This window comes from Hypomesus nipponensis, chromosome 24 (genome assembly GCF_054491055.1).
Source record: "Hypomesus nipponensis isolate SF chromosome 24, ASM5449105v1, whole genome shotgun sequence".
In the NCBI taxonomy this organism is placed as follows: domain Eukaryota; kingdom Metazoa; phylum Chordata; class Actinopteri; order Osmeriformes; family Osmeridae; genus Hypomesus; species Hypomesus nipponensis.
Genome location: NC_140384.1, coordinates 25,428 through 48,933, shown reverse-complemented (window position 1 = coordinate 48,933; position 23,506 = coordinate 25,428). Strand labels below are relative to the sequence as shown.

The following is a 23,506-nucleotide window of genomic DNA, read 5'->3' as shown; positions in this document are numbered from 1 at the left end:
TGAGGTATGGAAAAGGAGGGGTTGGGTTTAGGATAAGGGATCAGGGAGGGGTTAAGTCCCCTGTCCTCCACCATGGGGTTTGGGGAGGGGGGAGGGTTAAATGTAGGGAAGGGAGGGTTGGGGTAAGGATTTGGGGTTAGGGTTAGGGTTAGGGTTAGGGTTAGGGTTAGGGTTAGGGTTAGGGTTAGGGTTAGGGTTAGGGTTAGGGTTAGGGTTAGGGGTGTAAGTTTGAAATTCCCACTCACAATGACATTTAAGATCCGAAGATCAGCAAAGGTCGGGGTCAATTGCACGGACACTTCCAGGAACCTACGGATCACCCACATAGAGACAAGGGGCCAAGCCCCTCCAGGAACTCCGAGGAGAACCCAGGCCGGGTGCCCCATGGCAGCTCGCCGCCTGACACAGAGCGCAGAGAGGCACGAAGGAGGAAGGAGAGAGAGAGAGAGAAAGAAAAAGAGGAGGAAAGGAAATTAACAGAGGCAAACAAGGTCAGGCAACATGGATTACTCCTCCTAATCCAACCAGGCATGCCAATGAACAGGACTAAGGCTAGGGTAAAATGATCAAAGCTAACACTACCATCAGTCCTAGTGACTGTGCTACCTCATGAAATGACAATACGACTACAGATAATACAGACACCATACAAACAAGGAGACAAATAGAGGTTATTACCCTAGGATAGGATAGGTAGTAGACGTGGAGTGAAACCAACAAGGTCCCCAGCGACCGTTGGCAAACACAATCCCAAACGCCGCCGGAGGCGGCGTTCCGGGGGACACACGTCTCTTTAGGGATGAGGGGCGCGCTCTCCTCAGGGATGAGGGGGCTTGTTGTCCTGGTGGGTGGGGGGAGGGAGAGAGAGAGAGGGGAAAAAGGAGAGAGGGAGAGAGGATGAGGGGTTTTGTATTGGGTGATGCCAGCAATCACCGAGGTGAAGGAGCATGAGGGGGGTATTACCATAGGAGCAGACGTGGAGAGAAACCAACCAGGTCCCCAGCGACCGTTGGCAAACACAATCCCAAACGCCGCCGGAGGCGGCGTTCCGGGGGGTACACGTCTCCTCAGGGATGAGAGGCACGCGTCTCCTCAGGGATGAGAGGGCGTGTTATCAGGGGGACACACGTCTCTTTAGGGATGAGGGGCGCGCTCTCCTCAGGGATGAGGGGGCTTGTTGTCCATAGGAGCAGACGTGGAGTGAAACCAACAAGGTCCCCAGCGACCGTTGGCAAACACAATCCCAAACGCCGCCTCCGGCGGCGTTCCGGGGGGTACACGTCTCCTCAGGGATGAGAGGCACGCGTCTCCTCAGGGATGAGAGGGCGTGTGATGATGATGATGGGTAGTCCCGTCCTGGTGGGCGGGGGGAGGGGGGAAGGGGGGAGGGAGAGAGGAGGAGGGGGAGGGGGAAAGAGAAGGGGCTTTGGGGTTGGGGTGATGCCAGCAGTCACTAGGTGAAGAAGCATGAGGGCGGAGGGGACTGGATGGCGGGGTGGAAGGGGTGTGAGTGTATATACATATATATATATATATATATATGTGTGTATGGAGAATGGTAGACATATGCCAGCATCACTAAGGTGAAGAAGCATGAGGGTGGAGGGGACTGGATGGAGGGAGTGAGTGGTGAATGATGCCAGCATCACAGGTGTGAAGAAGCATGAGGAGTTGGCTGTGGGATGGAGTTATTGAGTGCCAGCAGTCACGGAGGAGAAGCACAGGGGTGTGATGGGGTGACAGGTCCGCTGTTTAGATCAGCGACCAGTGGTCCAAGAAGGAGCGGCCAGTGGGGAGGGTCCAGTGGACATGGTCCTGTCCTGTACTAAAGAGATGGGCGGGGAGGAGGGGGATGGTGGGTACCGCTGAGTACAGGGATCGGTTTAAGCCCATAAGGGTGTCCCTATCAGGTTTAGGTAGCCGGGGGTCAAAGTTAATTAGGGGAAACCGCACTGAAGCGGAGGGGAAAACAGTGGTGGCTACCGTGTGAAGAGCGGTAAGTTGGCGGGCGGAGATGGGTATCGGGGTGGACTTATCATTTAGGCCAAAGGCCAGGATAACCCGCGTCACCTGGGGGAGGGGGTTCTGGATGTAACCGAGGATGTCCAGGGCGTGGCAGAGTTTAGCCCCCGGATAGCAGTCAACCTGCACATCCTCGCGGAGTACAGGGGGGAGGCGATGGATATTAGAATCCCCTAGGACCAGCACGGTCCTAACGGGGGTCAGGGTCCACAGGTCTTTACGCCCATGATGGTCGTGGCGGGTGTAAAGGGGGTGCGGATGTATTCCCAAGCGCCAAGTGGTCATAGTTGGCCTGGAGGGTGGAGCGAGGGGGGAGGGAGAGGAGGGGGCAGGGAAGGGTAGGGCAGGGGAGGTTCTCCAGAGGGCAGAGGGGAATAAGGGGGTGGACTGCGTCACAGGGGTGCGCAGGCGGGGAGGGGGGAACTGGGGTCTGGGAAGGCTCGCCCAGAACCTGTGGCGAAGTGTGTGGGAGTCATTCCCGTTGTGACGAGTGGGGCGGGACATACTAAGGAGAAGAAGGGGGATGAGTGATGGGTGGGGGAGGAAAAAGGAAACACAAGACAAGAGGGATGATACCAACAAAATGGACTACCAAGCAGCAGCGGAGACTGAAGCCAGGATAGGGAGACTAGCGTTGTGTGTGTGTGTGTGTGTGTGTGCGTGTGTGTGTGTGTGAGTGAGTGCGTGTCATACCTGGCCGAGTAGCTAACCTAATCTGAAAGGCTAAGGAGGGGCCTGCCTGAAAGAGAAAATAACTATACCAAATCTCGGCTGTCCGTAGAGTAGAGGTCATCATAAGGAGGAAAACTGGAAGAAGGGTTAAAAAGCAGAGACGCATGAGCGTCATCTGGGAGCTGTTGGAGGAAAAGGGGTTAACAAGAGACATATACAATTTGACAGTCAGCACAGAGAGAGAGAGAGAGAGAGAGAGAGAGAGAGAGAGAGAGAGAGAGAGAGAGAGAGAGAGAGAGAGAGAGAGAGAGCGAGAGAGAGCGAGAGAGGCACAGAGTGAGAGGCGTTCACCACGTGAACAAATAAAATTTGCAATTCAATAATGTTGGCCATCGCACTCCGGGTGGGATTACCTGCATGTCCCGACCAGAATAAACGGAGCACGAGCGACGGCCCCCGAATCGCTACCGGTTTCGTCCATTACTAGGCTAGGACTCATCAGGCGATAGCCAAATAAAAGGGGGAAACAGGTAAATGTGGCCGTCCTACGACTACAGATCAACAGAAGCGGCCTGGGTGACAAGGAGAATGCAAAAAATTCAAAGGCGCATCCCTTGCCATCCAGGCGGCCTCCAGTGGTCCACCAAAAGCGGTAAAGGAGATTAAACAAGCTAGGGAAAAGATATGAGGAGGAGAGAGGGAGAGAGAGAGAGAGAGAGAGAGAGGGGGAGGAGGAGAGAGAGGGATGGGGGGAGGAGACCACATTGTATACCTGGAAGGATGAATCGTGGTAATCTGGAATGAAAAAACAGTAGCGTTAAGTTCAGAGGGAGAGAGACACATAGAAAGGTGTGTGTGCGTGTGTGAGAGGTGTTGTGATGTTGTGTGTGTGGAGAAGTAGGGCTAGACCAGAGGGTTAAAGAATAAGTTAGAGAGAGGTTGAGTTTAGGAGAAGCCTAAGGTGTTGGGGTTAGGGAGGTCAAGGGTCAGGGGTCAACCGAGGTCCAAGAAAAGGCCTGGTTGAGGTTTAGGTATTGGGGACGAGGGTTGAGGTTAGGATTGGCCGTAGGCCAGATGTTCTAGCCCCAGGGAAGGTTAAGGTAAGGAATGGGTGGGGTCAAAGGTCAGCGCAGGCTGAGGGAGGCCTGGTTGAGGTTTAGGCATTAAGGGCGAGGGGTTGTGGTTAGGATGAGTTAGGGACTGGACTTCTATAGGAAGGGAGACAGACAGACAGCCAGATGGCGAGCCTGCGCGCGCAGCGCGCATGCGAGCCCCACTGGATGGGTAGAGTGAAGGGCAGATAGCCCAGTGGCGAGCCTGCGCGCGCAGCGCGCATGCGAGCCCCGCTGGGTGGGCGGAGAGATAGCCCGCTCCATCACCAGGGAAAAGGGACAGACAGCCAGGTGTCAGAGAGACAGCCAGAGAGACAGCCTGATCCATCACCAGGCTGACCGAAGACAGATAGCCCAGTGGCGAGCCTGCGCGCGCAGCGCGCATGCGAGCCCCGCTGGGTGGGCGGAGAGATAGCCCGCTCCATCCCCAGGGAAAAGGGACAGACAGCCAGGTGTCAGAGAGACAGCCAAAGAGACAGCCTGTTGCATCACCAGGTAAACAAGGTGCTACATCGTATGCCAACATCCCTCTGAAGGAGAGAAGAAGCATTTGTATGGGTGCGTGTATGTGTGCTGTGACACGCATCTTGTGGGGAGTAAGCAGGCAGAGAGAAATGCTCAGGAGCCCGCTGACAGGTCAAGGGAGTGTGTATTAGAGGTCAAAATGACCTAATCACCCCTAATGACCACTAGATCAACAAACAACCACTACAGGGGAGTAAGGTGATGGGGATAGGATTGGAGAGGCAGGACAGTAGTTGAGAGGAAGGGCAGTACAAAAGCTCGAGCCCAGCAGAGAGGGGACGCAGACGAGAGAATGGAAGGGGTTAACGGTTAGGTGGGGGGGGCAAATGTATCCTAAAGTAATCTGAATCATTGTTCCTATCAACGTTGTTGTAATAATGGATAATTATGGTGAGCCAGAATGCACCTGAATACATCATGCAGAGGGATAATTGGTAGTCACAAGACATCAATGTAATGAGCCCATATACACGTTGATGCTTGACCCCAAGGAGCAACAATAAAGTCATTATTGCATATGCACGATGAACCCATGTACACACTGAAGCATCATAGTGAAGAGCATTAAGCGTGTGAGGGGAATAGAGGGGAGGGGGAGCTAGATGTGTCCTAAGGCCTTCTAAACAATTGTTCCTAACACTCTTGTTGTAAATGATAAATATAGTGAGCCAGAATGCACTGAATACATCATGCAGAGGAATGGAGTGTAGTAATAAACCATCAATGCAGTAAGCCAATATACACATTGATCACGTATGCACGACGAACCCAGTTACACACTGAAGCACCATAAAACTGTGTATTAAACTTGTGAGGGGAATAGAAGGGGAGGCCCCAACATGCCCTAAAGTGTTTTAGACCATTGTTCCTATCATCGTTATTGTAAATAAGAGCTATTTTGGGGGGTGAAAATATATAGGGAGTTATGTGTGGGCATTATCAATTGAAAAAGTAATTTGTTATAATAAGAAACTATTGGAACAGTAGGAGACTATTCCTGTTACTAATGAAGGGGGCCCTCATCAAGATGGCGGACGGGAATTTAAAGGTCTGGCTAGTGGAGGTGGGCTAGCGTCGCTCAAAGTGAACGGCGAAATTAGCATGACAATGGACAGGTAATTAGATGGAATGGACGGGACGCAGGAGGAGAACCCGCAGCTATGTTAGAAATTTAATAAAACAATTGACAACTATAAATTTACAGCGCAGGAGAGAAATACTTACATTAATTATCGAACGGGAGACGGGAGGACGGGACGTGAGGCGATGGAGAAGGTGGTGCGACGATGGCGGACGGTGAAGTTTTACAAAGGCTGAAACACGGTGAAAACGGAGTTAAAACGAGATTAAAGTGTGTTTTTTCAGAGGAAAAACGTTAGGACAAATTTGAGATAGTCTCAAGTAACGTATTAAAATTTGGAAATGTCAAAGAAAGAATTTATAATTACCAATTTTTAAGTTTGAGTTCAGGTGCGGTAATTTTCGTATCTGCGCTCAGGAGTGCAATAGACGAAAGAACGAGTTCAAGTGCGTGGCCCCAGAGGGCCAATCGCAGGTCGGAGGGGGCGGGAGTTACGTTGCCGAAAGCTACAGCGGAGGGGACCGGAAGAGACCGTTTGATGGACAGCTAGGGGGCCGGAAGAGACGCGAAAACCAGGAAATGAAACGGCTAGCGGCGAGGGGGCTAACGGCGAAATGGCTAACGGTGAATTAACATGAAGGAACGCGAAAGGAATGTTTTGGAGGCACGGATTCATGTTAGAGGGGGAAGACGAAATGAATCCGACCAAAATCGGGAGCGTGGGGGCCCGTTAGAGTGAAATAGAAGTGAAAGTTGAAATGAAAGAAACGGAGATCTTAGCGGTGACGTCAGAGATCGCGTCGTCACAGGAAGGGAATTCCCTAGAGAAGCCCGCAGCTCCAAATGAGCAGCGGAGGGAGGGAGAGGGGGAGGACAGGCACACACAAAAACAGAGAAGGGATTGTAGGGATTTTGAGAGGAAAAAGGGAGACCTCATCAGTGATCAGTGATGAAAAATGTGTAATAAAGAATTATGTGAGAAAGAGAGGGGAAGAGAAATTGGTCATGGAGTGATGAGTTGTTGTGTTATGTGAAGGCAAGTACTGAGTGATTGGACATGGCATGGAGTGTGTCGTAATTATAATATGTGAGGGCATGTAATCATCTAATGAGAATGTCAGTGTTATTAGTAGAGGAGAAAAAAGGACAAACTGGCTTAGGGTACATAAGAAAGAATATTAGGATAGAACCCGTGTGATCAGTAAATGTGAGAGAAATCAGTAAGGATCAGTAATGTATTAATAATGTGTCTAAGGTGTAGATATGAGGTTAGAACAACTACCAGGGCAGTGGGACGTGCAGTAGCACCGTTAGGACAGCAGGTGGCCATGAATAGGGTGAGCGATAAAACGATTCCAGTTCTCAAATGGGGAAACTGGTGAGTGAGGGGGACTATGCGAGGTAAATCAGAGGTAGCTGATAACCTGCAGGGGGACATTACATTACAGGTGGAGTTACCTCTGTGGGGAGAAACCAGACTGTTGTCCATGTTGAGTGGTGAGCCTACGTTAGAGGGAGTTGGTAAGGGTGTATAGGAAATGAAAGTAGGACACCACCAGTGCAATTAAACCAAGTGTATTAATTGTGATAAATATAAGATAACCATGCCACACCACAAGTGTGTAGGGGTTAAACCACAGACCCGTGCATATTGAAATAGACATTCAATGCAATAATACAGAGGGCTTACAGGTTTATCGTGGGGTGGGGAAATGCGATGAAATTGTACAACCCCACAAGTGCAATAGGGTAAACCAGGAATCCGTGCAGTTGAAATAGACATTCAAAGCCATAGTGCGGCAGGTTTACAGGCACATTGTGGAGTGATTAGTACAATAATAACCACAGGGACGTGCATTGGTGATGAGGGGGGGTGGGGTAGTCCCAGAGTCCCGTGGCAACTGGAGTGTCTGTTGTGGATTAATCAAAGTCAGTGTGAGGTGTGGAGCCGGCTTCACAGGAGATGAGGGAGGCGTGTAACGGGTCAATCCGGTCGCACTGCCATCTCTTGTCATCTCGTCGGCAGCTCTGTGGGGGAGTGTGTAGGAAGGGCGGGGTGGGGCGTCTCAGAGGGGAGGCAGGAGGGAGACGGGTGTTCTGGAGGGAGATCTAGAGGGCCGTCTCACAGCATGTCACCTCCTCTCAGCGCCGAGAACTGCACAGGAAGGCAGGAGGCGTAGTGTAGAGAGGGAAAAACAGGGTGAGGGTCAGGGGGATTCAACTAGAATGACATGTGAGGGGTAAATGGAGCTATTGGGACAAGTTATTACAAAACATCATACAATACAGAGGATAGACTATGTGATACGGGACCAGAGGAGGTCCTGGCTAAACAAGATATAACACAACACAGAGGACTGGCTATGCAGAACCAGACTAGAGAGAGTCCCGGTCCTGATAAAACTAGAAGAGTAGAGATAATGATATTAATCTAAGGGGGGGAAAAAAAGGATAAGCAAAAATCACTATTAGTGTAGCTAACCTGTGGACATGGCATGCCCTCTGAAAAGGCTAGAAGGCCTAATCAGCGCCGCTCAGCACCAGGAGAAGCATACGGCCCGTCTCAACCGGTGGTAGAGCGGGAGAACGCCGTGCCACACGACCCGGGGTCCGTCTATGGTAAAGGGGGAAGGGGAAGCAGTGGGAGGGAAGCAGCTAGTGGGTAAGTGCCTATCTAATCCGTGAGGAGACAAAATCAAGGATGCTACCAAAGACAGACCTTCTGATGCTAGAACCAACCTGGTTCCATAGACCCGCCAACACCACCCTGAGAGGTCCCCCACAATGTGATTCCGGTCAGCCCATTCGTCGATACCCCCGGAAACCACCGTCAAGCCGTTCCCCGGAGGGAGCTTTGTGACAAGGGGAACATCAGGGACAGCTCCTAGCATGGACAGGAATACAGACGAGGAGGCCAGACGCGCGGACGCAGTCGATGACGGTGTGAGACCCATGATAGGAAGTACTATCTCTCCCCACAGGAGGCCCAGCATCAGACTAAGTGCACAAGAAACAACAAGCACGGTGTGAGTACACAGTGTTCACGTTGTCGGATTAATCATACTGTAAGTTTACACAGTATGACCCCCCCGAGATCGGATACAGAGAAGAGAGCGGTCGAACGCCCGTTACCCACCACCAGGGGAGGCCTGCCCTGGTAATGCCGGTTTTGGGCGGGACGCTCAACTATGCACTGTGGACACGTGGGACAGGGATGAAGCTCCATGAGGCGACAGAGCCCTAGTAGTCGCGTAGTGTTGTTCTAGTGGAGGGGAGTGAGAAGCCGAGACCGAAGGACAAGAGAGGAGTGCCTAACAGGCATGGGGCTCCCCCCAGGGGTGAGGGAGCCCTGTGAGAGAGCTGGGCATGTTATAGGTGGGAGCCAGGCTATATCGAGAGGCCGATAGATCTGTCGGCCACGGTGCGGTCAATTACGCTAGAGAATGAAGGCACCAGGGAGGGGAAAGGGTGACCACCAGGGTCACTCAGACGCGTGTCGACCTGGGCCGGGTCCCAGGAGGGACCCACATAGTTAACGTTACCGAGACTAGTGAAGGCCAGTAAGTGCAGAGTCAGTGATCTAGTAACGACCCCCGGGCGCGATCATCTCGATTATATAACCTGGGTTCCTTGTAGAGTGCGAGTGGGCCCACCCGTTAGGTCTCCAATCCAGCCACGAGGATAGGGCAGAAAGAGTGTGAGGGCGTGACTGCGCCCGCATCACTGAAACGCCCGTTCCCTCGTTGAGTCAGTCCCCATTTCTGTGTGGCCAGCAACACTCCGAAACCCTGTAGAGCAGTGAGGTGAGAGGGGCTCAGGGGGGCCTATAGAATGTGTGATGGATGTAAAGTGGGTCATTATGTGAGGCCGTTAATAGTAAAAATCAAGAGGGAGCTATGGAGGAGGACGGGGGGAGTGAGTGAGCGATGGCATTGTTCGGGGCCTAAGCATGCAGACGCACACATCCATTGATACAAATGCATGCACAATACCATCGGGTGTGAGAGAGAAGGGAGGAGGCTAAACACTACAAACCACGTGTCTCCGATGGGGGTGACCAGTGCACCTGATAAAAAGGACGTGCCTAATCCCTAACCGGGTCGTGTCACACAGTAGTATGGGGCGCGGTGGAGGGAGGAGGTGCGAGTCTACCAGGGGTTCCGACGTGCCCCTGAGGGGTAAATCGTTGGCATCTCCGCGTGGCATGAAAACCGAGGCCCTGTAGGCTTAGGCAGGAAGGGGTGTAAGTTTGAAATTCCCACTCACAATGACATTTAAGATCCGAAGATCAGCAAAGGTCGGGGTCAATTGCACGGACACTTCCAGGAACCTACGGATCACCCACATAGAGACAAGGGGCCAAGCCCCTCCAGGAACTCCGAGGAGAACCCAGGCCGGGTGCCCCATGGCAGCTCGCCGCCTGACACAGAGCGCAGAGAGGCACGAAGGAGGAAGGAGAGAGAGAGAGAGAAAGAAAAAGAGGAGGAAAGGAAATTAACAGAGGCAAACAAGGTCAGGCAACATGGATTACTCCTCCTAATCCAACCAGGCATGCCAATGAACAGGACTAAGGCTAGGGTAAAATGATCAAAGCTAACACTACTATCAGTCCTAGTGACTGTGCTACCTCATGAAATGACAATACGACTACAGATAATACAGACACCATACAAACAAGGAGACAAATAGAGGTTATTACCCTAGGATAGGATAGGTAGTAGACGTGGAGTGAAACCAACAAGGTCCCCAGCGACCGTTGGCAAACACAATCCCAAACGCCGCCGGAGGCGGCGTTCCGGGGGACACACGTCTCTTTAGGGATGAGGGGCGCGCTCTCCTCAGGGATGAGGGGGCTTGTTGTCCTGGTGGGTGGGGGGAGGGAGAGAGAGAGAGGGAAAAAGGAGAGAGGGAGAGAGGATGAGGGGTTTTGTATTGGGTGATGCCAGCAATCACCGAGGTGAAGGAGCATGAGGGGGGTATTACCATAGGAGCAGACGTGGAGAGAAACCAACCAGGTCCCCAGCGACCGTTGGCAAACACAATCCCAAACGCCGCCGGAGGCGGCGTTCCGGGGGGTACACGTCTCCTCAGGGATGAGAGGCACGCGTCTCCTCAGGGATGAGAGGGCGTGTTATCAGGGGGACACACGTCTCTTTAGGGATGAGGGGCGCGCTCTCCTCAGGGATGAGGGGGCTTGTTGTCCATAGGAGCAGACGTGGAGTGAAACCAACAAGGTCCCCAGCGACCGTTGGCAAACACAATCCCAAACGCCGCCTCCGGCGGCGTTCCGGGGGGTACACGTCTCCTCAGGGATGAGAGGCACGCGTCTCCTCAGGGATGAGAGGGCGTGTGATGATGATGATGGGTAGTCCCGTCCTGGTGGGCGGGGGGAGGGGGGAAGGGGGGAGGGAGAGAGGAGGAGGGGGAGGGGGAAAGAGAAGGGGCTTTGGGGTTGGGGTGATGCCAGCAGTCACTAGGTGAAGAAGCATGAGGGCGGAGGGGACTGGATGGCGGGGTGGAAGGGGTGTGAGTGTATATACATATATATATATATATATATATGTGTGTATGGAGAATGGTAGACATATGCCAGCATCACTAAGGTGAAGAAGCATGAGGGTGGAGGGGACTGGATGGAGGGAGTGAGTGGTGAATGATGCCAGCATCACAGGTGTGAAGAAGCATGAGGAGTTGGCTGTGGGATGGAGTTATTGAGTGCCAGCAGTCACGGAGGAGAAGCACAGGGGTGTGATGGGGTGACAGGTCCGCTGTTTAGATCAGCGACCAGTGGTCCAAGAAGGAGCGGCCAGTGGGGAGGGTCCAGTGGACATGGTCCTGTCCTGTACTAAAGAGATGGGCGGGGAGGAGGGGGATGGTGGGTACCGCTGAGTACAGGGATCGGTTTAAGCCCATAAGGGTGTCCCTATCAGGTTTAGGTAGCCGGGGGTCAAAGTTAATTAGGGGAAACCGCACTGAAGCGGAGGGGAAAACAGTGGTGGCTACCGTGTGAAGAGCGGTAAGTTGGCGGGCGGAGATGGGTATCGGGGTGGACTTATCATTTAGGCCAAAGGCCAGGATAACCCGCGTCACCTGGGGGAGGGGGTTCTGGATGTAACCGAGGATGTCCAGGGCGTGGCAGAGTTTAGCCCCCGGATAGCAGTCAACCTGCACATCCTCGCGGAGTACAGGGGGGAGGCGATGGATATTAGAATCCCCTAGGACCAGCACGGTCCTAACGGGGGTCAGGGTCCACAGGTCTTTACGCCCATGATGGTCGTGGCGGGTGTAAAGGGGGTGCGGATGTATTCCCAAGCGCCAAGTGGTCATAGTTGGCCTGGAGGGTGGAGCGAGGGGGGAGGGAGAGGAGGGGGCAGGGAAGGGTAGGGCAGGGGAGGTTCTCCAGAGGGCAGAGGGGAATAAGGGGGTGGACTGCGTCACAGGGGTGCGCAGGCGGGGAGGGGGGAACTGGGGTCTGGGAAGGCTCGCCCAGAACCTGTGGCGAAGTGTGTGGGAGTCATTCCCGTTGTGACGAGTGGGGCGGGACATACTAAGGAGAAGAAGGGGGATGAGTGATGGGTGGGGGAGGAAAAAGGAAACACAAGACAAGAGGGATGATACCAACAAAATGGACTACCAAGCAGCAGCGGAGACTGAAGCCAGGATAGGGAGACTAGCGTTGTGTGTGTGTGTGTGTGTGTGTGCGTGTGTGTGTGTGTGAGTGAGTGCGTGTCATACCTGGCCGAGTAGCTAACCTAATCTGAAAGGCTAAGGAGGGGCCTGCCTGAAAGAGAAAATAACTATACCAAATCTCGGCTGTCCGTAGAGTAGAGGTCATCATAAGGAGGAAAACTGGAAGAAGGGTTAAAAAGCAGAGACGCATGAGCGTCATCTGGGAGCTGTTGGAGGAAAAGGGGTTAACAAGAGACATATACAATTTGACAGTCAGCACAGAGAGAGAGAGAGAGAGAGAGAGAGAGAGAGAGAGAGAGAGAGAGAGAGAGAGAGAGAGAGAGAGAGAGAGAGAGCGAGAGAGAGCGAGAGAGGCACAGAGTGAGAGGCGTTCACCACGTGAACAAATAAAATTTGCAATTCAATAATGTTGGCCATCGCACTCCGGGTGGGATTACCTGCATGTCCCGACCAGAATAAACGGAGCACGAGCGACGGCCCCCGAATCGCTACCGGTTTCGTCCATTACTAGGCTAGGACTCATCAGGCGATAGCCAAATAAAAGGGGGAAACAGGTAAATGTGGCCGTCCTACGACTACAGATCAACAGAAGCGGCCTGGGTGACAAGGAGAATGCAAAAATTTCAAAGGCGTATCCCTTGCCATCCAGGCGGCCTCCAGTGGTCCACCAAAAGCGGTAAAGGAGATTAAACAAGCTAGGGAAAAGATATGAGGAGGAGAGAGGGAGAGAGAGAGAGAGAGAGAGAGAGGGGGAGGAGGAGAGAGAGGGATGGGGGGAGGAGACCACATTGTATACCTGGAAGGATGAATCGTGGTAATCTGGAATGAAAAAACAGTAGCGTTAAGTTCAGAGGGAGAGAGACACATAGAAAGGTGTGTGTGCGTGTGTGAGAGGTGTTGTGATGTTGTGTGTGTGGAGAAGTAGGGCTAGACCAGAGGGTTAAAGAATAAGTTAGAGAGAGGTTGAGTTTAGGAGAAGCCTAAGGTGTTGGGGTTAGGGAGGTCAAGGGTCAGGGGTCAACCGAGGTCCAAGAAAAGGCCTGGTTGAGGTTTAGGTATTGGGGACGAGGGTTGAGGTTAGGATTGGCCGTAGGCCAGATGTTCTAGCCCCAGGGAAGGTTAAGGTAAGGAATGGGTGGGGTCAAAGGTCAGCGCAGGCTGAGGGAGGCCTGGTTGAGGTTTAGGCATTAAGGGCGAGGGGTTGTGGTTAGGATGAGTTAGGGACTGGACTTCTATAGGAAGGGAGACAGACAGACAGCCAGATGGCGAGCCTGCGCGCGCAGCGCGCATGCGAGCCCCACTGGATGGGTAGAGTGAAGGGCAGATAGCCCAGTGGCGAGCCTGCGCGCGCAGCGCGCATGCGAGCCCCGCTGGGTGGGCGGAGAGATAGCCCGCTCCATCACCAGGGAAAAGGGACAGACAGCCAGGTGTCAGAGAGACAGCCAGAGAGACAGCCTGATCCATCACCAGGCTGACCGAAGACAGATAGCCCAGTGGCGAGCCTGCGCGCGCAGCGCGCATGCGAGCCCCGCTGGGTGGGCGGAGAGATAGCCCGCTCCATCCCCAGGGAAAAGGGACAGACAGCCAGGTGTCAGAGAGACAGCCAAAGAGACAGCCTGTTGCATCACCAGGTAAACAAGGTGCTACATCGTATGCCAACATCCCTCTGAAGGAGAGAAGAAGCATTTGTATGGGTGCGTGTATGTGTGCTGTGACACGCATCTTGTGGGGAGTAAGCAGGCAGAGAGAAATGCTCAGGAGCCCGCTGACAGGTCAAGGGAGTGTGTATTAGAGGTCAAAATGACCTAACCACCCCTAATGACCACTAGATCAACAAACAACCACTACAGGGGAGTAAGGTGATGGGGATAGGATTGGAGAGGCAGGACAGTAGTTGAGAGGAAGGGCAGTACAAAAGCTCGAGCCCAGCAGAGAGGGGACGCAGACGAGAGAATGGAAGGGGTTAACGGTTAGGTGGGGGGGGCAAATGTATCCTAAAGTAATCTGAATCATTGTTCCTATCAACGTTGTTGTAATAATGGATAATTATGGTGAGCCAGAATGCACCTGAATACATCATGCAGAGGGATAATTGGTAGTCACAAGACATCAATGTAATGAGCCCATATACACGTTGATGCTTGACCCCAAGGAGCAACAATAAAGTCATTATTGCATATGCACGATGAACCCATGTACACACTGAAGCATCATAGTGAAGAGCATTAAGCGTGTGAGGGGAATAGAGGGGAGGGGGAGCTAGATGTGTCCTAAGGCCTTCTAAACAATTGTTCCTAACACTCTTGTTGTAAATGATAAATATAGTGAGCCAGAATGCACTGAATACATCATGCAGAGGAATGGAGTGTAGTAATAAACCATCAATGCAGTAAGCCAATATACACATTGATCACGTATGCACGACGAACCCAGTTACACACTGAAGCACCATAAAACTGTGTATTAAACTTGTGAGGGGAATAGAAGGGGAGGCCCCAACATGCCCTAAAGTGTTTTAGACCATTGTTCCTATCATCGTTATTGTAAATAAGAGCTATTTTGGGGGGTGAAAATATATAGGGAGTTATGTGTGGGCATTATCAATTGAAAAAGTAATTTGTTATAATAAGAAACTATTGGAACAGTAGGAGACTATTCCTGTTACTAATGAAGGGGGCCCTCATCAAGATGGCGGACGGGAATTTAAAGGTCTGGCTAGTGGAGGTGGGCTAGCGTCGCTCAAAGTGAACGGCGAAATTAGCATGACAATGGACAGGTAATTAGATGGAATGGACGGGACGCAGGAGGAGAACCCGCAGCTATGTTAGAAATTTAATAAAACAATTGACAACTATAAATTTACAGCGCAGGAGAGAAATACTTACATTAATTATCGAACGGGAGACGGGAGGACGGGACGTGAGGCGATGGAGAAGGTGGTGCGACGATGGCGGACGGTGAAGTTTTACAAAGGCTGAAACACGGTGAAAACGGAGTTAAAACGAGATTAAAGTGTGTTTTTTCAGAGGAAAAACGTTAGGACAAATTTGAGATAGTCTCAAGTAACGTATTAAAATTTGGAAATGTCAAAGAAAGAATTTATAATTACCAATTTTTAAGTTTGAGTTCAGGTGCGGTAATTTTCGTATCTGCGCTCAGGAGTGCAATAGACGAAAGAACGAGTTCAAGTGCGTGGCCCCAGAGGGCCAATCGCAGGTCGGAGGGGGCGGGAGTTACGTTGCCGAAAGCTACAGCGGAGGGGACCGGAAGAGACCGTTTGATGGACAGCTAGGGGGCCGGAAGAGACGCGAAAACCAGGAAATGAAACGGCTAGCGGCGAGGGGGCTAACGGCGAAATGGCTAACGGTGAATTAACATGAAGGAACGCGAAAGGAATGTTTTGGAGGCACGGATTCATGTTAGAGGGGGAAGACGAAATGAATCCGACCAAAATCGGGAGCGTGGGGGCCCGTTAGAGTGAAATAGAAGTGAAAGTTGAAATGAAAGAAACGGAGATCTTAGCGGTGACGTCAGAGATCGCGTCGTCACAGGAAGGGAATTCCCTAGAGAAGCCCGCAGCTCCAAATGAGCAGCGGAGGGAGGGAGAGGGGGAGGACAGGCACACACAAAAACAGAGAAGGGATTGTAGGGATTTTGAGAGGAAAAAGGGAGACCTCATCAGTGATCAGTGATGAAAAATGTGTAATAAAGAATTATGTGAGAAAGAGAGGGGAAGAGAAATTGGTCATGGAGTGATGAGTTGTTGTGTTATGTGAAGGCAAGTACTGAGTGATTGGACATGGCATGGAGTGTGTCGTAATTATAATATGTGAGGGCATGTAATCATCTAATGAGAATGTCAGTGTTATTAGTAGAGGAGAAAAAAGGACAAACTGGCTTAGGGTACATAAGAAAGAATATTAGGATAGAACCCGTGTGATCAGTAAATGTGAGAGAAATCAGTAAGGATCAGTAATGTATTAATAATGTGTCTAAGGTGTAGATATGAGGTTAGAACAACTACCAGGGCAGTGGGACGTGCAGTAGCACCGTTAGGACAGCAGGTGGCCATGAATAGGGTGAGCGATAAAACGATTCCAGTTCTCAAATGGGGAAACTGGTGAGTGAGGGGGACTATGCGAGGTAAATCAGAGGTAGCTGATAACCTGCAGGGGGACATTACATTACAGGTGGAGTTACCTCTGTGGGGAGAAACCAGACTGTTGTCCATGTTGAGTGGTGAGCCTACGTTAGAGGGAGTTGGTAAGGGTGTATAGGAAATGAAAGTAGGACACCACCAGTGCAATTAAACCAAGTGTATTAATTGTGATAAATATAAGATAACCATGCCACACCACAAGTGTGTAGGGGTTAAACCACAGACCCGTGCATATTGAAATAGACATTCAATGCAATAATACAGAGGGCTTACAGGTTTATCGTGGGGTGGGGAAATGCGATGAAATTGTACAACCCCACAAGTGCAATAGGGTAAACCAGGAATCCGTGCAGTTGAAATAGACATTCAAAGCCATAGTGCGGCAGGTTTACAGGCACATTGTGGAGTGATTAGTACAATAATAACCACAGGGACGTGCATTGGTGATGAGGGGGGGTGGGGTAGTCCCAGAGTCCCGTGGCAACTGGAGTGTCTGTTGTGGATTAATCAAAGTCAGTGTGAGGTGTGGAGCCGGCTTCACAGGAGATGAGGGAGGCGTGTAACGGGTCAATCCGGTCGCACTGCCATCTCTTGTCATCTCGTCGGCAGCTCTGTGGGGGAGTGTGTAGGAAGGGCGGGGTGGGGCGTCTCAGAGGGGAGGCAGGAGGGAGACGGGTGTTCTGGAGGGAGATCTAGAGGGCCGTCTCACAGCATGTCACCTCCTCTCAGCGCCGAGAACTGCACAGGAAGGCAGGAGGCGTAGTGTAGAGAGGGAAAAACAGGGTGAGGGTCAGGGGGATTCAACTAGAATGACATGTGAGGGGTAAATGGAGCTATTGGGACAAGTTATTACAAAACATCATACAATACAGAGGATAGACTATGTGATACGGGACCAGAGGAGGTCCTGGCTAAACAAGATATAACACAACACAGAGGACTGGCTATGCAGAACCAGACTAGAGAGAGTCCCGGTCCTGATAAAACTAGAAGAGTAGAGATAATGATATTAATCTAAGGGGGGGAAAAAAAGGATAAGCAAAAATCACTATTAGTGTAGCTAACCTGTGGACATGGCATGCCCTCTGAAAAGGCTAGAAGGCCTAATCAGCGCCGCTCAGCACCAGGAGAAGCATACGGCCCGTCTCAACCGGTGGTAGAGCGGGAGAACGCCGTGCCACACGACCCGGGGTCCGTCTATGGTAAAGGGGGAAGGGGAAGCAGTGGGAGGGAAGCAGCTAGTGGGTAAGTGCCTATCTAATCCGTGAGGAGACAAAATCAAGGATGCTACCAAAGACAGACCTTCTGATGCTAGAACCAACCTGGTTCCATAGACCCGCCAACACCACCCTGAGAGGTCCCCCACAATGTGATTCCGGTCAGCCCATTCGTCGATACCCCCGGAAACCACCGTCAAGCCGTTCCCCGGAGGGAGCTTTGTGACAAGGGGAACATCAGGGACAGCTCCTAGCATGGACAGGAATACAGACGAGGAGGCCAGACGCGCGGACGCAGTCGATGACGGTGTGAGACCCATGATAGGAAGTACTATCTCTCCCCACAGGAGGCCCAGCATCAGACTAAGTGCACAAGAAACAACAAGCACGGTGTGAGTACACAGTGTTCACGTTGTCGGATTAATCATACTGTAAGTTTACACAGTATGACCCCCCCGAGATCGGATACAGAGAAGAGAGCGGTCGAACGCCCGTTACCCACCACCAGGGGAGGCCTGCCCTGGTAATGCCGGTTTTGGGCGGGACGCTCAACTATGCACTGTGGACACGTGGGACAGGGATGAAGCTCCATGAGGCGACAGAGCCCTAGTAGTCGCGTAGTGTTGTTCTAGTGGAGGGGAGTGAGAAGCCGAGACCGAAGGACAAGAGAGGAGTGCCTAACAGGCATGGGGCTCCCCCCAGGGGTGAGGGAGCCCTGTGAGAGAGCTGGGCATGTTATAGGTGGGAGCCAGGCTATATCGAGAGGCCGATAGATCTGTCGGCCACGGTGCGGTCAATTACGCTAGAGAATGAAGGCACCAGGGAGGGGAAAGGGTGACCACCAGGGTCACTCAGACGCGTGTCGACCTGGGCCGGGTCCCAGGAGGGACCCACATAGTTAACGTTACCGAGACTAGTGAAGGCCAGTAAGTGCAGAGTCAGTGATCTAGTAACGACCCCCGGGCGCGATCATCTCGATTATATAACCTGGGTTCCTTGTAGAGTGCGAGTGGGCCCACCCGTTAGGTCTCCAATCCAGCCACGAGGATAGGGCAGAAAGAGTGTGAGGGCGTGACTGCGCCCGCATCACTGAAACGCCCGTTCCCTCGTTGAGTCAGTCCCCATTTCTGTGTGGCCAGCAACACTCCGAAACCCTGTAGAGCAGTGAGGTGAGAGGGGCTCAGGGGGGCCTATAGAATGTGTGATGGATGTAAAGTGGGTCATTATGTGAGGCCGTTAATAGTAAAAATCAAGAGGGAGCTATGGAGGAGGACGGGGGGAGTGAGTGAGCGATGGCATTGTTCGGGGCCTAAGCATGCAGACGCACACATCCATTGATACAAATGCATGCACAATACCATCGGGTGTGAGAGAGAAGGGAGGAGGCTAAACACTACAAACCACGTGTCTCCGATGGGGGTGACCAGTGCACCTGATAAAAAGGACGTGCCTAATCCCTAACCGGGTCGTGTCACACAGTAGTATGGGGCGCGGTGGAGGGAGGAGGTGCGAGTCTACCAGGGGTTCCGACGTGCCCCTGAGGGGTAAATCGTTGGCATCTCCGCGTGGCATGAAAACCGAGGCCCTGTAGGCTTAGGCAGGAAGGGGTGTAAGTTTGAAATTCCCACTCACAATGACATTTAAGATCCGAAGATCAGCAAAGGTCGGGGTCAATTGCACGGACACTTCCAGGAACCTACGGATCACCCACATAGAGACAAGGGGCCAAGCCCCTCCAGGAACTCCGAGGAGAACCCAGGCCGGGTGCCCCATGGCAGCTCGCCGCCTGACACAGAGCGCAGAGAGGCACGAAGGAGGAAGGAGAGAGAGAGAGAGAAAGAAAAAGAGGAGGAAAGGAAATTAACAGAGGCAAACAAGGTCAGGCAACATGGATTACTCCTCCTAATCCAACCAGGCATGCCAATGAACAGGACTAAGGCTAGGGTAAAATGATCAAAGCTAACACTACTATCAGTCCTAGTGACTGTGCTACCTCATGAAATGACAATACGACTACAGATAATACAGACACCATACAAACAAGGAGACAAATAGAGGTTATTACCCTAGGATAGGATAGGTAGTAGACGTGGAGTGAAACCAACAAGGTCCCCAGCGACCGTTGGCAAACACAATCCCAAACGCCGCCGGAGGCGGCGTTCCGGGGGACACACGTCTCTTTAGGGATGAGGGGCGCGCTCTCCTCAGGGATGAGGGGGCTTGTTGTCCTGGTGGGTGGGGGGAGGGAGAGAGAGAGAGGGAAAAAGGAGAGAGGGAGAGAGGATGAGGGGTTTTGTATTGGGTGATGCCAGCAATCACCGAGGTGAAGGAGCATGAGGGGGGTATTACCATAGGAGCAGACGTGGAGAGAAACCAACCAGGTCCCCAGCGACCGTTGGCAAACACAATCCCAAACGCCGCCGGAGGCGGCGTTCCGGGGGGTACACGTCTCCTCAGGGATGAGAGGCACGCGTCTCCTCAGGGATGAGAGGGCGTGTTATCAGGGGGACACACGTCTCTTTAGGGATGAGGGGCGCGCTCTCCTCAGGGATGAGGGGGCTTGTTGTCCATAGGAGCAGACGTGGAGTGAAACCAACAAGGTCCCCAGCGACCGTTGGCAAACACAATCCCAAACGCCGCCTCCGGCGGCGTTCCGGGGGGTACACGTCTCCTCAGGGATGAGAGGCACGCGTCTCCTCAGGGATGAGAGGGCGTGTGATGATGATGATGGGTAGTCCCGTCCTGGTGGGCGGGGGGAGGGGGGAAGGGGGGAGGGAGAGAGGAGGAGGGGGAGGGGGAAAGAGAAGGGGCTTTGGGGTTGGGGTGATGCCAGCAGTCACTAGGTGAAGAAGCATGAGGGCGGAGGGGACTGGATGGCGGGGTGGAAGGGGTGTGAGTGTATATACATATATATATATATATATATATGTGTGTATGGAGAATGGTAGACATATGCCAGCATCACTAAGGTGAAGAAGCATGAGGGTGGAGGGGACTGGATGGAGGGAGTGAGTGGTGAATGATGCCAGCATCACAGGTGTGAAGAAGCATGAGGAGTTGGCTGTGGGATGGAGTTATTGAGTGCCAGCAGTCACGGAGGAGAAGCACAGGGGTGTGATGGGGTGACAGGTCCGCTGTTTAGATCAGCGACCAGTGGTCCAAGAAGGAGCGGCCAGTGGGGAGGGTCCAGTGGACATGGTCCTGTCCTGTACTAAAGAGATGGGCGGGGAGGAGGGGGATGGTGGGTACCGCTGAGTACAGGGATCGGTTTAAGCCCATAAGGGTGTCCCTATCAGGTTTAGGTAGCCGGGGGTCAAAGTTAATTAGGGGAAACCGCACTGAAGCGGAGGGGAAAACAGTGGTGGCTACCGTGTGAAGAGCGGTAAGTTGGCGGGCGGAGATGGGTATCGGGGTGGACTTATCATTTAGGCCAAAGGCCAGGATAACCCGCGTCACCTGGGGGAGGGGGTTCTGGATGTAACCGAGGATGTCCAGGGCGTGGCAGAGTTTAGCCCCCGGATAGCAGTCAACCTGCACATCCTCGCGGAGTACAGGGGGGAGGCGATGGATATTAGAATCCCCTAGGACCAGCACGGTCCTAACGGGGGTCAGGGTCCACAGGTCTTTACGCCCATGATGGTCGTGGCGGGTGTAAAGGGGGTGCGGATGTATTCCCAAGCGCCAAGTGGTCATAGTTGGCCTGGAGGGTGGAGCGAGGGGGGAGGGAGAGGAGGGGGCAGGGAAGGGTAGGGCAGGGGAGGTTCTCCAGAGGGCAGAGGGGAATAAGGGGGTGGACTGCGTCACAGGGGTGCGCAGGCGGGGAGGGGGGAACTGGGGTCTGGGAAGGCTCGCCCAGAACCTGTGGCGAAGTGTGTGGGAGTCATTCCCGTTGTGACGAGTGGGGCGGGACATACTAAGGAGAAGAAGGGGGATGAGTGATGGGTGGGGGAGGAAAAAGGAAACACAAGACAAGAGGGATGATACCAACAAAATGGACTACCAAGCAGCAGCGGAGACTGAAGCCAGGATAGGGAGACTAGCGTTGTGTGTGTGTGTGTGTGTGTGTGCGTGTGTGTGTGTGTGAGTGAGTGCGTGTCATACCTGGCCGAGTAGCTAACCTAATCTGAAAGGCTAAGGAGGGGCCTGCCTGAAAGAGAAAATAACTATACCAAATCTCGGCTGTCCGTAGAGTAGAGGTCATCATAAGGAGGAAAACTGGAAGAAGGGTTAAAAAGCAGAGACGCATGAGCGTCATCTGGGAGCTGTTGGAGGAAAAGGGGTTAACAAGAGACATATACAATTTGACAGTCAGCACAGAGAGAGAGAGAGAGAGAGAGAGAGAGAGAGAGAGAGAGAGAGAGAGAGAGAGAGAGAGAGAGAGAGAGAGAGAGCGAGAGAGAGCGAGAGAGGCACAGAGTGAGAGGCGTTCACCACGTGAACAAATAAAATTTGCAATTCAATAATGTTGGCCATCGCACTCCGGGTGGGATTACCTGCATGTCCCGACCAGAATAAACGGAGCACGAGCGACGGCCCCCGAATCGCTACCGGTTTCGTCCATTACTAGGCTAGGACTCATCAGGCGATAGCCAAATAAAAGGGGGAAACAGGTAAATGTGGCCGTCCTACGACTACAGATCAACAGAAGCGGCCTGGGTGACAAGGAGAATGCAAAAAATTCAAAGGCGCATCCCTTGCCATCCAGGCGGCCTCCAGTGGTCCACCAAAAGCGGTAAAGGAGATTAAACAAGCTAGGGAAAAGATATGAGGAGGAGAGAGGGAGAGAGAGAGAGAGAGAGAGAGAGGGGGAGGAGGAGAGAGAGGGATGGGGGGAGGAGACCACATTGTATACCTGGAAGGATGAATCGTGGTAATCTGGAATGAAAAAACAGTAGCGTTAAGTTCAGAGGGAGAGAGACACATAGAAAGGTGTGTGTGCGTGTGTGAGAGGTGTTGTGATGTTGTGTGTGTGGAGAAGTAGGGCTAGACCAGAGGGTTAAAGAATAAGTTAGAGAGAGGTTGAGTTTAGGAGAAGCCTAAGGTGTTGGGGTTAGGGAGGTCAAGGGTCAGGGGTCAACCGAGGTCCAAGAAAAGGCCTGGTTGAGGTTTAGGTATTGGGGACGAGGGTTGAGGTTAGGATTGGCCGTAGGCCAGATGTTCTAGCCCCAGGGAAGGTTAAGGTAAGGAATGGGTGGGGTCAAAGGTCAGCGCAGGCTGAGGGAGGCCTGGTTGAGGTTTAGGCATTAAGGGCGAGGGGTTGTGGTTAGGATGAGTTAGGGACTGGACTTCTATAGGAAGGGAGACAGACAGACAGCCAGATGGCGAGCCTGCGCGCGCAGCGCGCATGCGAGCCCCACTGGATGGGTAGAGTGAAGGGCAGATAGCCCAGTGGCGAGCCTGCGCGCGCAGCGCGCATGCGAGCCCCGCTGGGTGGGCGGAGAGATAGCCCGCTCCATCACCAGGGAAAAGGGACAGACAGCCAGGTGTCAGAGAGACAGCCAGAGAGACAGCCTGATCCATCACCAGGCTGACCGAAGACAGATAGCCCAGTGGCGAGCCTGCGCGCGCAGCGCGCATGCGAGCCCCGCTGGGTGGGCGGAGAGATAGCCCGCTCCATCCCCAGGGAAAAGGGACAGACAGCCAGGTGTCAGAGAGACAGCCAAAGAGACAGCCTGTTGCATCACCAGGTAAACAAGGTGCTACATCGTATGCCAACATCCCTCTGAAGGAGAGAAGAAGCATTTGTATGGGTGCGTGTATGTGTGCTGTGACACGCATCTTGTGGGGAGTAAGCAGGCAGAGAGAAATGCTCAGGAGCCCGCTGACAGGTCAAGGGAGTGTGTATTAGAGGTCAAAATGACCTAATCACCCCTAATGACCACTAGATCAACAAACAACCACTACAGGGGAGTAAGGTGATGGGGATAGGATTGGAGAGGCAGGACAGTAGTTGAGAGGAAGGGCAGTACAAAAGCTCGAGCCCAGCAGAGAGGGGACGCAGACGAGAGAATGGAAGGGGTTAACGGTT

At 52.7% G+C, this 23,506-nt stretch overlaps 3 long non-coding RNA genes across 3 annotated transcripts; all 3 read right to left on the bottom strand.

Moving 5' to 3' along the window:
• Nucleotides 1-223: 223 nt before the first annotated feature.
• LOC146227384 (uncharacterized) lies at nucleotides 224-1,064 on the bottom strand. The gene is made up of 3 exons (XR_014742219.1): nucleotides 964-1,064; nucleotides 679-841; nucleotides 224-399 (listed from the first exon to the last, which is right to left on the bottom strand). It is a non-coding gene; the product is annotated as an uncharacterized LOC146227384 (long non-coding RNA).
• A 6,164-nt stretch (nucleotides 1,065-7,228) lies between these two features.
• On the bottom strand, nucleotides 7,229-10,535 carry LOC146227383 (uncharacterized). Its single transcript, XR_014742279.1, has 4 exons — nucleotides 10,396-10,535; nucleotides 10,112-10,274; nucleotides 7,895-9,832; nucleotides 7,229-7,567 (listed from the first exon to the last, which is right to left on the bottom strand). It is a non-coding gene; the product is annotated as an uncharacterized LOC146227383 (long non-coding RNA).
• Nucleotides 10,536-16,660: 6,125 nt separating this feature from the next.
• Nucleotides 16,661-19,967, bottom strand: LOC146227382 (uncharacterized). The gene is made up of 4 exons (XR_014742280.1): nucleotides 19,828-19,967; nucleotides 19,544-19,706; nucleotides 17,327-19,264; nucleotides 16,661-16,999 (listed from the first exon to the last, which is right to left on the bottom strand). It is a non-coding gene; the product is annotated as an uncharacterized LOC146227382 (long non-coding RNA).
• Nucleotides 19,968-23,506: the final 3,539 nt, after the last annotated feature.